The sequence below is a fragment of the Cervus elaphus genome, chromosome 13 (assembly GCF_910594005.1).
Source record: "Cervus elaphus chromosome 13, mCerEla1.1, whole genome shotgun sequence".
NCBI classification, from domain to species: Eukaryota; Metazoa; Chordata; class Mammalia; order Artiodactyla; family Cervidae; genus Cervus; species Cervus elaphus.
Window position 1 is genome coordinate 67364923 of NC_057827.1, and position 9983 is coordinate 67374905.

General features: G+C 54.6%; 1 protein-coding gene across 8 annotated transcripts in view; it reads left to right on the forward strand.

Annotated features, from left to right (window-relative positions):
• The first annotated feature begins 6818 nt into the window (after nt 1–6818).
• The window catches only part of LOC122706728, a 35030-nt gene continuing 31865 nt past the window's right edge, over nt 6819–9983 (forward strand). For 5 of the 8 annotated variants that reach the window (XM_043922137.1, XM_043922139.1, XM_043922138.1 and 2 more), the window contains exons 1-2: nt 6827–6941; nt 9702–9780. The gene's annotated coding sequence lies outside the window, so the exon portion shown is untranslated. Of the gene's footprint in view, nt 6942–9701; nt 9808–9983 lie in introns of all 8 variants that reach the window. The other 3 variants (XM_043922142.1, XM_043922143.1, XM_043922141.1) reach the window with 2 other exon arrangements.

Consider the following 9983-nt stretch of genomic DNA (forward strand, 5'->3'; position numbering starts at 1 on the left):
GGGGACAGAGGGTGCCGGGCCGGGTGGCTGCACTAGGGTGGCCAGCCTGGTCCACAGGGAACCCACGGGGCTCAGCAAAGAGGCCGAGAGCGGGGAGGCATGTTTCGTTTTCCTCTCTGGCTGATTGTGGGGACTAGCAGAACCCATTCCTCACGCTTTGGGGTGTAGCAGCCAAGCTCTCAGGCATTTTTAAGACAACAGCAGTCAAGATTGTCCACCCACGTAGGAAGGGCATCTCTATGTCCGTGGCAGGGCAATGGGGCACACAGCACAGACCTTGGCTCACTTCTAGCATGTACGTTGGATTTAATTTTTGTTAAGTACAAAATAAATGCATGCTTCTTACACAGTAAATGTAAATAACATAGAAAACAAGATTTCTTCTTGCCATCTTCACCCCTGGTGTCATACAGATTGGAGAAACATTGTGGCTATAGCGTATGCCTTTTTTTTTCTTTTGTTTTTTCTGTCCACTTAATCTTCCCTCCTGAAGGAGACATTTACCCTCCATTCAACAGATTCTGAAAACGAGGTGAAACAACTAACTCAAGGTACATGGATAGCAAGTGAGTAGACTTGCCTCTGAAATCTAAGCTTAGAGCTCAAACACTCACCCACCAACAAAACTACTGGTCTACCCGAGAGCTGGGACCAAACACTAGCAATCGGCACTGTGATTACGGGGACTCAGTCCTTTCACTTGGGCTTCCCCGGGGGCTCGGTGGTAAAGAATCTGCCTGCAATGCAGGAGACGCAGGAGAGATGGGTTTGATCCCTGTGTCAGGAAGATCCCTTGGAGGACGGCATGGGCAACCTGCTCCACTATTGTTGCAGGAAAATCCCATGGACAGAGGAGCCTGGCGGGCTACAGTTCATGGGGTTGCAAAGAGTCAGGCAGGACTGAAGCGACTGGGCATGGCCCAGCACAGCCCCTCACTTCAGGTGGCCGGTGTTCCCAACTCAACGTAGGGCGGCCCCTGCACAGAGCGGCCCCCACCTGCACACCACTCTCTGCGCTCCGCTGGTTTCTGATCTCCTTTCGTCCCTAGGAGCACCACGGGAGGCAGGTACATCGCTCCCCTGAAGACGGTTGTAGACGAGCTTCTGAGCCTTGCTCTCAGGCAAGAGTCACATAAGTGTGGTTCCTTCTGTCTTTTTGGTGAAGGGGTGAGGAGTCCCTCTGTTTCCGGGTGATCTCTCTGGGGCCACAGATGTCAGCACACCTAGGGTCGGCCAAGGAGGATGGTGTGTGCCCTGGAAGTCAACCTCTGAGGGCACACGGGCTCCAGCTACAGGGTCCCCTGGGTGCCCTTGACTCTATTAGTGAGCTAGTGGCTTCTGGATGAGCTCAGAAACTCAGGTATCAGCAGACTTGGCCCAGGGAAGCCAACCGTGAGCTTTGGAAAGATCCAGACAGTGAATGTTTAAACCAAAAGCGAGACTGCAAATGGTCCCCTTTCCTTGGTTGTTAAGGAGACAGGTCTTTGCGACGGACCTTGCTGAAATCTAGCACAGATGTCTTCTCCTGGGGCCTCTTGGGTGGGGTGGCAGTTTTTCAACTGTCAGCAACCTTTTAGTTTTAAAAAAAAAAAAAAAAAAAGCAAACTTTCCAGTCCTGTTCTACCTGGAATACATTTTCTCCTTGGGGGCCCCTCCCCAGGCCTCTGCAGTTCTGTCAACATAGCAAAGCCAGCCCCCTCCCTAGCCGCAGGCAGTTGAATGAAGCAGTTCTTTGCTCCACCGAAGGAAATATTTCCATGGAGTTGGGCCAAAAAAACCCCTTGCTTGAATCCGGGCTGGCCCACACCCAGAGCCAGGGGGGCTGGGTGGGGACGTGGCTGGGCAACGTGGCCACCTTCTCCTGGTATCAGGATGTGACTTCTAAAATCCACCCTGTAGTGGTGGGCTTTCTCACCGAGACCCCATTCTTGGCCTGCCTCGTCCCCTAGTAAATGGATTTCCTTAGGTCCCTCTGTGCATGGGCACCCACTGACGTTCCATTTCTTTTGCTGTTATCAGCTTGGAATTTGTTCACCTCCGTGACGGAATCAAGAGAGACTTTCCAGATAGCAAGTGTGACTGGGGGGCTGCCCCTGCACCCCCTCACACCCACCCCATGCTCAAACGCTACGATCCGAGACAGTGCGTTGAACTTCTCAGGAGGGGAGTCCTGAGTCTCACGATTTTTATTTACTTACTAGAAGAATATTCCTATTTGAGGCCCGTCAGAAAAAGGCTCAAATGGTCAGTCTTCTTGGATTGCTGCATTTTCAAAGAAAAATAAAAGCAATACATGTCAGTAGAGAAATCCATAAAAGTGGAAAGAAGACAAACCACTCAGAATTTATTCGCCCAGAACAGCTAATGGTTTGGGGGTAATTTGGAGGTATTACCTTCCAGCTCCTTTTTCATTGGCTCTAATCATGAAAAGGATCTCTAAAGAGCAGTGCCTACCCTCTCTCCCCCACGCTACACACCCCAGAGTCAAACACATAACACGCTGCCTGGAAGGCCAGCAGTCTACTGGGAAGTCAGCTTGATCCGTGGCCTTTCATGAAAGGCTCTGCATTTTATTTGTCTTTTAATATCTACAGTTTGGCAAACTCTTCTATGCAAAGGTTGGGGCTGCATCCGGAGCTCAGGTTTCCAGGGAGCAGTATGCTCCTGCCATTGGGGTCGTGGGTAGAAAATCCACATGTGATCAAGAAGCTGTGAGGCTCCCTGCTCACCAACCCCAGGATCACGACACACCGCAGGGACCACCGAGCTTCCGACGTGCAGGGCGAGTGCGTAGGAACTGTGTTTGGATAAGTGAGAGCAGAAAGAAAAAACGGAATCCCTCCTGTAAGTCCTTAAAAGCCAAGCTCAAGTGTTTAGGCTCTGTGTTGAGGGCAAAATCAAGTTCTTGAAAGGTGGTTAGTGTAGCAGTCACAGACGCGTGTGTGTTCTAGAAGTGAGTGACAGTCGCTCAGTCTTGTTGGACTCTTTGCGACCCCATGGACTATAGCCTGCCAGGCTCCTTTGTCCATGGATTTCTCCAGGCAAGAATACTGGAGTGGATTGCCATTGTTCTAGAAGAGTTGCTGTCAGTTCCAGCATCCCAGAAGACAGGACTGTGTCCGATCATTCTCCCTGAATCCTTGGTGCCCAGTTTTGTACTTTACAGGAGGCACAGAGGTGGTACCTCATAGTTCCAGTCTCCCCAACCACAAAGCAGGTTCACAGGAACACCCTCTGTGTGCCCTTCTGCTTCTCTGGCTTGGGATGAGGTCTAGGGGGAGTGAGGGTGGTTCAGGGATGTGTGATTTGAGGGGGTTTGAACTGCCAGAGGCTGGCACTGGAGCTAGGCATCACGAAGGCAGAAGCATCAGCCATCACTGTGGCCAGCCTCGGGACGTGTGGAAGGAAGACGGCCCGGAGGAGAGATCTCTGGGGAGCACGAGCATTTTACTTGGAAGACTGAGAAGGTCCGCTTAGAGGGGCAGGCACTCAGGGGTCGCTGAGCAGTAAAAGCCTGAGCCTGGTTTTGAATAAGGAAACACATTTACCCATGCCTGGAAGATGGCTATGGGAGGAGCTTGTCTTCATTTCCTGGCTGAATCTTAGGACGTTTGTCTACTTGCCCACAAGTATGTACATGTGGATAGGAGACTGCTCACATGGCTTTTGAGGGCTCCCAAGAATGAATTTAAAAAAGAAGAAAAATGTATGCTTTGAATTAGATCTACGTGAAAAAAGAGAAAGAAAAAGAGGCAGCAGGCTAAGCTGTGCGTCTGGGCCACTGGCTCTCCTCCAGGGATCTTTAGGAGAGTTGGCTTTTAGCATGTACAGAAAGAAAGTGAGCCATTTCTCAAACTTGGATTTCCTTGTCTGTTTTGCCCTATCGATACGAATCTGAGCCCTCATATGTCTTTCTTCCAGCAAGTAAAGCTTGCATGACATTGTTCAGATTGAGAAGCAGTTTGGATCCAAATATTATCATAGAGTTAGCTCTTTCAAGTTCTTTTTTTTTTTTTTTTTTTTTTTTGCTTTGGACCAACAAATATTTTAAAAGTTAGGTTCTGAACTCCAGAAAAGCCAGCAAAAACATTTAAACATATGGACTCTGTGTGTGTGTCTGTGTGTGTGTTGTCTGTGTGTGTGTGTGTGTGTGTGTGTGTGTGTGGTTAAACCAAGCTCAGTAGAGATTAGTTTACAGCAGTCTGTCTTTCTCTCTGCCTTTTTCCCTCCTCTATCTTTTTCTTTCTTTCTTTTAGGAAGCCAGAAGGATAAACATGTTGCCATGGAGTTCTGTTTAAAATAAAATACAATGGAAAGAAAAGCAGCATGATGAAGTAACCACATGGACGGCAGGATACACCTGATACTAATTACTGTCATGCAGAATGTTCTGGAAGACATTTGACTCGCCTGATGTATACATTCAAATCAAGCAGAGCAGGACTGGAAGGCTCCTTGGGGACCATCTTGTCCAACTCTTTCCTTTTTCCAGATGAGGAAATAGGGGCCCAGAGTGAAAGGCCTGGACAGCAGCCTCCCAGTTAAAGAGGGAGCAGAGATAGGATTCAAACCCGCGGCGCTTTTGTCGGAAACACAGGCTTTCCAGGGTCTTTTACCTTGGCCTGTCACTGAAACCTTGAAAAAGAGGAGTGGGATTTACTTCGAAACTCTGAGCAGCAGGCCGAGGAGCCAAGAAGCCCAGAAAAAAAGCAGAGAGGCGGACTCTGCGCCGGGAGGCCCACCTCTCCTCCTGGGGGCCAGGCCTGGAGGACGGAGATGCGCATTGGCCATCTGGAGTTTCTCTTTCCAGGGCCTCTCGGAGGCACCCCAACCAGAGGCGGGGGCTCCTCCCAGAGCATCGCTCATGTCCTATCTGGGCGGCAAGAATGACGCCAAGAGGCCGTCTCTGGAACAGCCTCCAGGGACCCCGAGTGCGTAACTACTGACGCTCTCTGGTGGCCGCCTCCGCTCCCACGCAGACTTCCCACGCGCGGAGGGCGAGCTGGCGCCCCCATGACAATGCGCACCCCTCGCCTCTGCCCCCCAGAGGCTAGCAACCGGGCCTGCGGGTGTCTGATTGGCCGCGCTGGCTTGACGACAGGGGCTCCTGGCCGCTGATTGGTCCCCGCTGGCTCCGGCTGTTTCCTAGCTATTAATACCGTGGCTAATAAATGCTCTCCTGTTGACGAGGATGCTCGGAGCCATGATTTTTCGAAGCTTTCTTGACACCCGTGGTTGGTGCGGGCGTTTCAGTTTTGCAAGTCCCGCGACCGGGGCTCTAGTCTCTGGGGTACCTTGCACGCTCTCAACCAGGCTATAAATGGGGTTCTTGTCCCCCTCTTACGTTATCTGACACTTTAAGGTAGCTCCTCGCCATGGACCCCAAAGGCCACTTTATCTTAATCTGCCCAACAGCCCGCCTGTAAATGAGCCCCCTGCCCAAGGCTTGGTGTCTCGTGCCACCGGGTGGTCCGTTTTCACTTCCCTGTCTCTAGTGGTGGGCTCACAAATGGCTCAGTCCCTTCTTTTCTGCCCAAGAATCTCCCGACAGTTTTCTAGTCCCCTACAGGATCGCTGGCCACGGCGCGGGGCGAGGGCGGGGGGGCAGGGGTGTTGCTGGCTCTGAAGCTCCCCAGAAGTGCATGGGAGCTCCTTCTAACTTGATACCTCCTGCGGGGCCCCTCTGTCTTTCCCCTTAGGGACCCATCACTCATTCTTACCCCTCTTCTGTCACCAGGCGCTTCATCCTTGTCCTCCCGGCTGCCACCCACCTGTCGCCCTAAGATAGATCCTTAGTCCCTTTCAACAGCATTTTGACCTTTGCGAGAGGACATTTGATTGACGGTTCTGCCCACTCTGCCACTCGGTGCCCGGCAGAACTGCTGAAGGCGGCACCTGTTAAGGATTAAATCTCATGTGCCAAGTCCCGGAGTCCGGGGCCGTGAAGCTCTGGTCTGCGGCAACATGTGTCGCTGCCTGTTTCCCCGGGGGTGGGGGGGGGGGGCGCTTTTCAAAGTTGTATGTGTGGGGAAGTGATCTCAGATTTGGAGGGGGGTACCCTATGTATCTCCTGGTGGGACACGGACCTCCTTGAAAAGTACTTTCCCTATAGGGACACATCTCGAGTCTAGATTACTACAACTCCGTTTCTTAGGGGTGCCCCCGCTTTTCTTTAAAGTGGAGGAAACGGACCTCCTGGCAGAGGAGGGGGGCATTGCCGGGTTCTGGGTACCCAGACCGTAAGCGGCAGAGCCGGGAACTCACAACTCGGTTTTTCTGACTCGGAGGTGCACTATGGAGTCTCCTGATCAGAAAAGGACGGGTAGGCTAAAAGGGAGTAACAGCCGCCGACTTACGTTTGGGTGCCGCTTGCCTTGCCTAGGGAATTTATTTCCCAGGACAATAAGCAGAAAGCATCATTTTCTTTCCCTAAGCTGCATCCTCTGATAGAGGTTCCGAAATAGCCAGGTGTGCGATCTGCCGCCCCCAGCGCCCCAGCTTTGCCCTCCGCCCGCCTGAGGACAACCACCCCTTGTCCAGGGCTCCCAGCAAATCGTGCACAGAAATCTCCCCCGCGTGGCGCGCGGGGCTCGTGGAGGGAAAAAGCGCCAGCGAGCTCAGGGTGTTGGTCATGGCGGCGAGGGGCACTGCGGCAGAATTTTTTCCTCCCTTCTTTGCTGCAATCTGGGTGCGGCTAGAGCAATTTGTCATAGAATCTGGGGGGCTCATTTTTCCGGCCAATCACTTTTGGAGAAATGAGCGCATTGCAGCAGAATGCACTGACGTCAGAGACCACCCCTTCTGCGCCTCCATATAAACCCCACCCAGCCAGCCCCTAGCGCAGACGGCGGAGAGCTGGGATGGAGCGCGCCTTGGCCCGCTGGCCTGGGCCGCTGCTCCTCCGGAGAGCCCGGGCGCCCACGCGAGAACCTCCCTACCCGGTGAGTGGTTGGCCATCCTTTGCCCGAAAGGATGTGCAAAAGGAAGACGACACCCCCTTCTGGGCTGGTCTCCGTCCTCCTGGACCTGCCGCGAGACAGATACCCGAGACCGACTCCTGAAGGCGACCACTTCGCCTGGTCCCCGAGCATCGGCGACGGAATCGTGTCGGGAAGGAAAGTCTCGAGGCACATTTTCCTGGAGGACGGGGGAAAAAAAAAAGAATCACAGGGCCCCTCTCCAGTCTGGTCACTGAGGGTAGGCTGGGTGGTCGTGGCTTCAGTTACGAAGAGTGGGAGGAATCTGATCAACCCCCTGTCAGAGGCCAGTGTGCCGTGGTCACCGCGGTCTAAAACCGAGATTTTCTGGGTTTGAAGCCACCTTGAGAATCACGAGTGGCGAGAGACGTGGCGGTGGATGCATTCTGCATTCCCTAAGAAGTGGGGGGGAAGCCCCCCGAATGCCAGAGTCTCCCGGGCACATTTTCCCGCTAGTTTTGGCCAGGTTCTTGGTGGCCGTAGGTGTCAGGAGTGGAGGTACTTATCCGCTAGGGGTTCCGAATCCAAGAACACAGGTTAGTGCAAAGCCTACTCCAGTCAAAATTCAAACAGTAGCATTGCTACCTGATATTTTCTGGTTTATTAAAATAGTGGAGAGATATGGCGCCCAAGTGCAAACCTTCCAGAAGCCCCCCCCCCACCGCCCCGAGGACGGGTTCCGTGCAGAAGGGCGGCTGGGGGTGGGGGGAGCGGGTCAAGTGATTAGGGGCGCATGCAGAATAGAGGCAGGGGGTGGGTTGAGGTGGAGGGAAGGCTGTGTCCTTGGGTCTGGAAGGGGCTGGTCAAAAGGGAAGAGAGAAATACAGAAAAAGGGGGCGTGTTGGGGGAGTTCTGGGCTCTGGGAGTGGAGAACTGGGGGATCGGGGGTCTTCTCGGTGTTGCGCGATGGTCCCTGGAAGGTTCTGACGTGTTGTGGGCTTTTGATTTTTGATCGAGCCGCCTCTTGCCGTTTCCTTTGTCCCTGTCAAGCACCCCCCCACGCCGCCCCCTCCCCACGGTGGGCCGGCGGGCTTGGGGAGGGGGAGCGCGAGCGAGTTGCTACGTGGCAGGTTTCTGGAAGGTTTTCTCGCTGGCCGCCAGAGGGCGCCCGCGGCACTGCGGAATTTTGGGGGGCGGGGTGGGGAGGGGAGGTGGCCTTTGTTCTCCTGCTGGAGGGGGTCGGGCGCGGGATTTCCTGGAGAGTTCTGGGTGCATCTACTTAGGGGAGAAATGTTTTAAGACCCCCGGGTTCCCTGGGGGAGCCGTTACAGGATTTCGCTCTGGGTCGCGATGCCGTGGTCGGCGCTGATTGCGTGACCTAGGGCGTCGTGGAAGAGCGTGGACACAGATGAGTTTATTTCGGCCGGTTTGGGTTTTGAGGGTCTGAGAAGGTGTGGCTCATCTGGGTAGGATGGAGAAGCTGTGAAACGGTTATTTAGGCGCCATCGTGCTGGAGTCTTGAGATTCTTACCGTGGCGGAGAAAAGGAGACGAGATTTGGGGTGGGGTGGGGGATTCGGTGGTGGTCTGGGTAATTTTAGACGGTTTTGGCTACCTTTATTTTATTTCCTAGTGGTACCGTATTTTGTATCATTTGTCCAGAGACACATAAGTGTGTGAAAATAGTGTATTGAAAACTGGGCCTTTATCATTTTAATTTAATTTAATTGCATTTTCTGGGGGTTGGCGCCAAGATTTCGGTGTTTTTCCCCATCAAAAGTGGAATCTTGTTCTGGAAAGACCCCTATGGCGACTGTCCCTTGAAATGCTCAGCTCTGTCGGGTGCCAGATCGACCCCTGCAGTTGGGGGGCGCAGAAGGACCTCAGGACCTGTTTGGGGGGGCGAGCGGCCCCCCCATAGAATCCACAGGTGGATTCTGGCTGGCGTCGGCCAGCGTGGCGTTTAGGGGACCCAGCGGCCCTGCGTGATTGGCGGGGGGTGGGCTCTGCCCCCCCCCCCGCCCAACTTCCGTAGGCCTGAGACCTGTTGGGCGCCCCCTCCGCCTGACGCCAGCTGTGCCCTGGGCAGCTGCGGGCCGGACGCGGGCGGGGGGAGGGGGGGGGGCGGGGGTGTGCGCAGGTGTCTGCTCTTGGCTTCTGGGTGCTGGCCGCGCGCCCCCTAGTGGTCTGTGTCTGCAAATGGCTGTAGGCCTGCTAACCCAGGCTTCAGGTTGCGCATGCGCACACCGCGACCACTTGTGCCCTGTCAATCAAGTTTTCCTTACCCCCTCCCACTTCTCTCCCTCCGCCCCTTTCCGCTCCTCTCCCTCCTCCCTTTTCCGCTCCTCTCCCTCCTCCCCCTCCCCTCCCCTCCCCTCCCCCTCCTCCTCCTCCCCTCCCCCTCCTCCCCCTCCCCTTCCTACTTCCTTCCCATTTGCCTCACCCTTCTTTCCCCTCCCCTTCCTCTCTCATCCCCTCCTCCCTCCTCCCGCTTCCCACCTCCCCCTCCTCCCACCTCCCCCACCTCCCCCTCCTCCCCCTCCTCCCACCTCCCCCTCGTCCCCCTCCTCCCACCTCCCCCCCCTCCCCCTCCTCCCACCTCCCCCACGTCCCCCTCCTCCCCCTCCTCCCCCCTCCTCCCTCCTCCCCCTCCTCCCTCCTCCTCTTTGCTCACTGCCTCCTCCCTCTCCCTCGGACTGCCCCCTCCCTCCCTCTGCTGTTCCCCTACCGGCCATTAGAGGTCATCAAGACGGTTTCTAATTGTGCCCCCCTTTCCCTGCCCCAGGGTCTGTCTTCAAGGAGGACACCTTCCGTCTGATTCCCTGCCTCCAAGGACCACCTGTGGATGACGAGCTGATGCCCAGGTGCTTGCCGCTCACCTCCGTCTTATGGTACCTCAACCCATCCTGGTGGCAACTGAAACCCAACACCGTGGGCAGAACCCCCCACCCCTACCACCTTGCTTGCACCACCCCCAGGCCCATTAGCAATTAAAAGACAATTTAAATTTTAAACTAATTAGTTGTAATTAATTTATTTCAATTTTAACTAATACCTAGACTTGGCT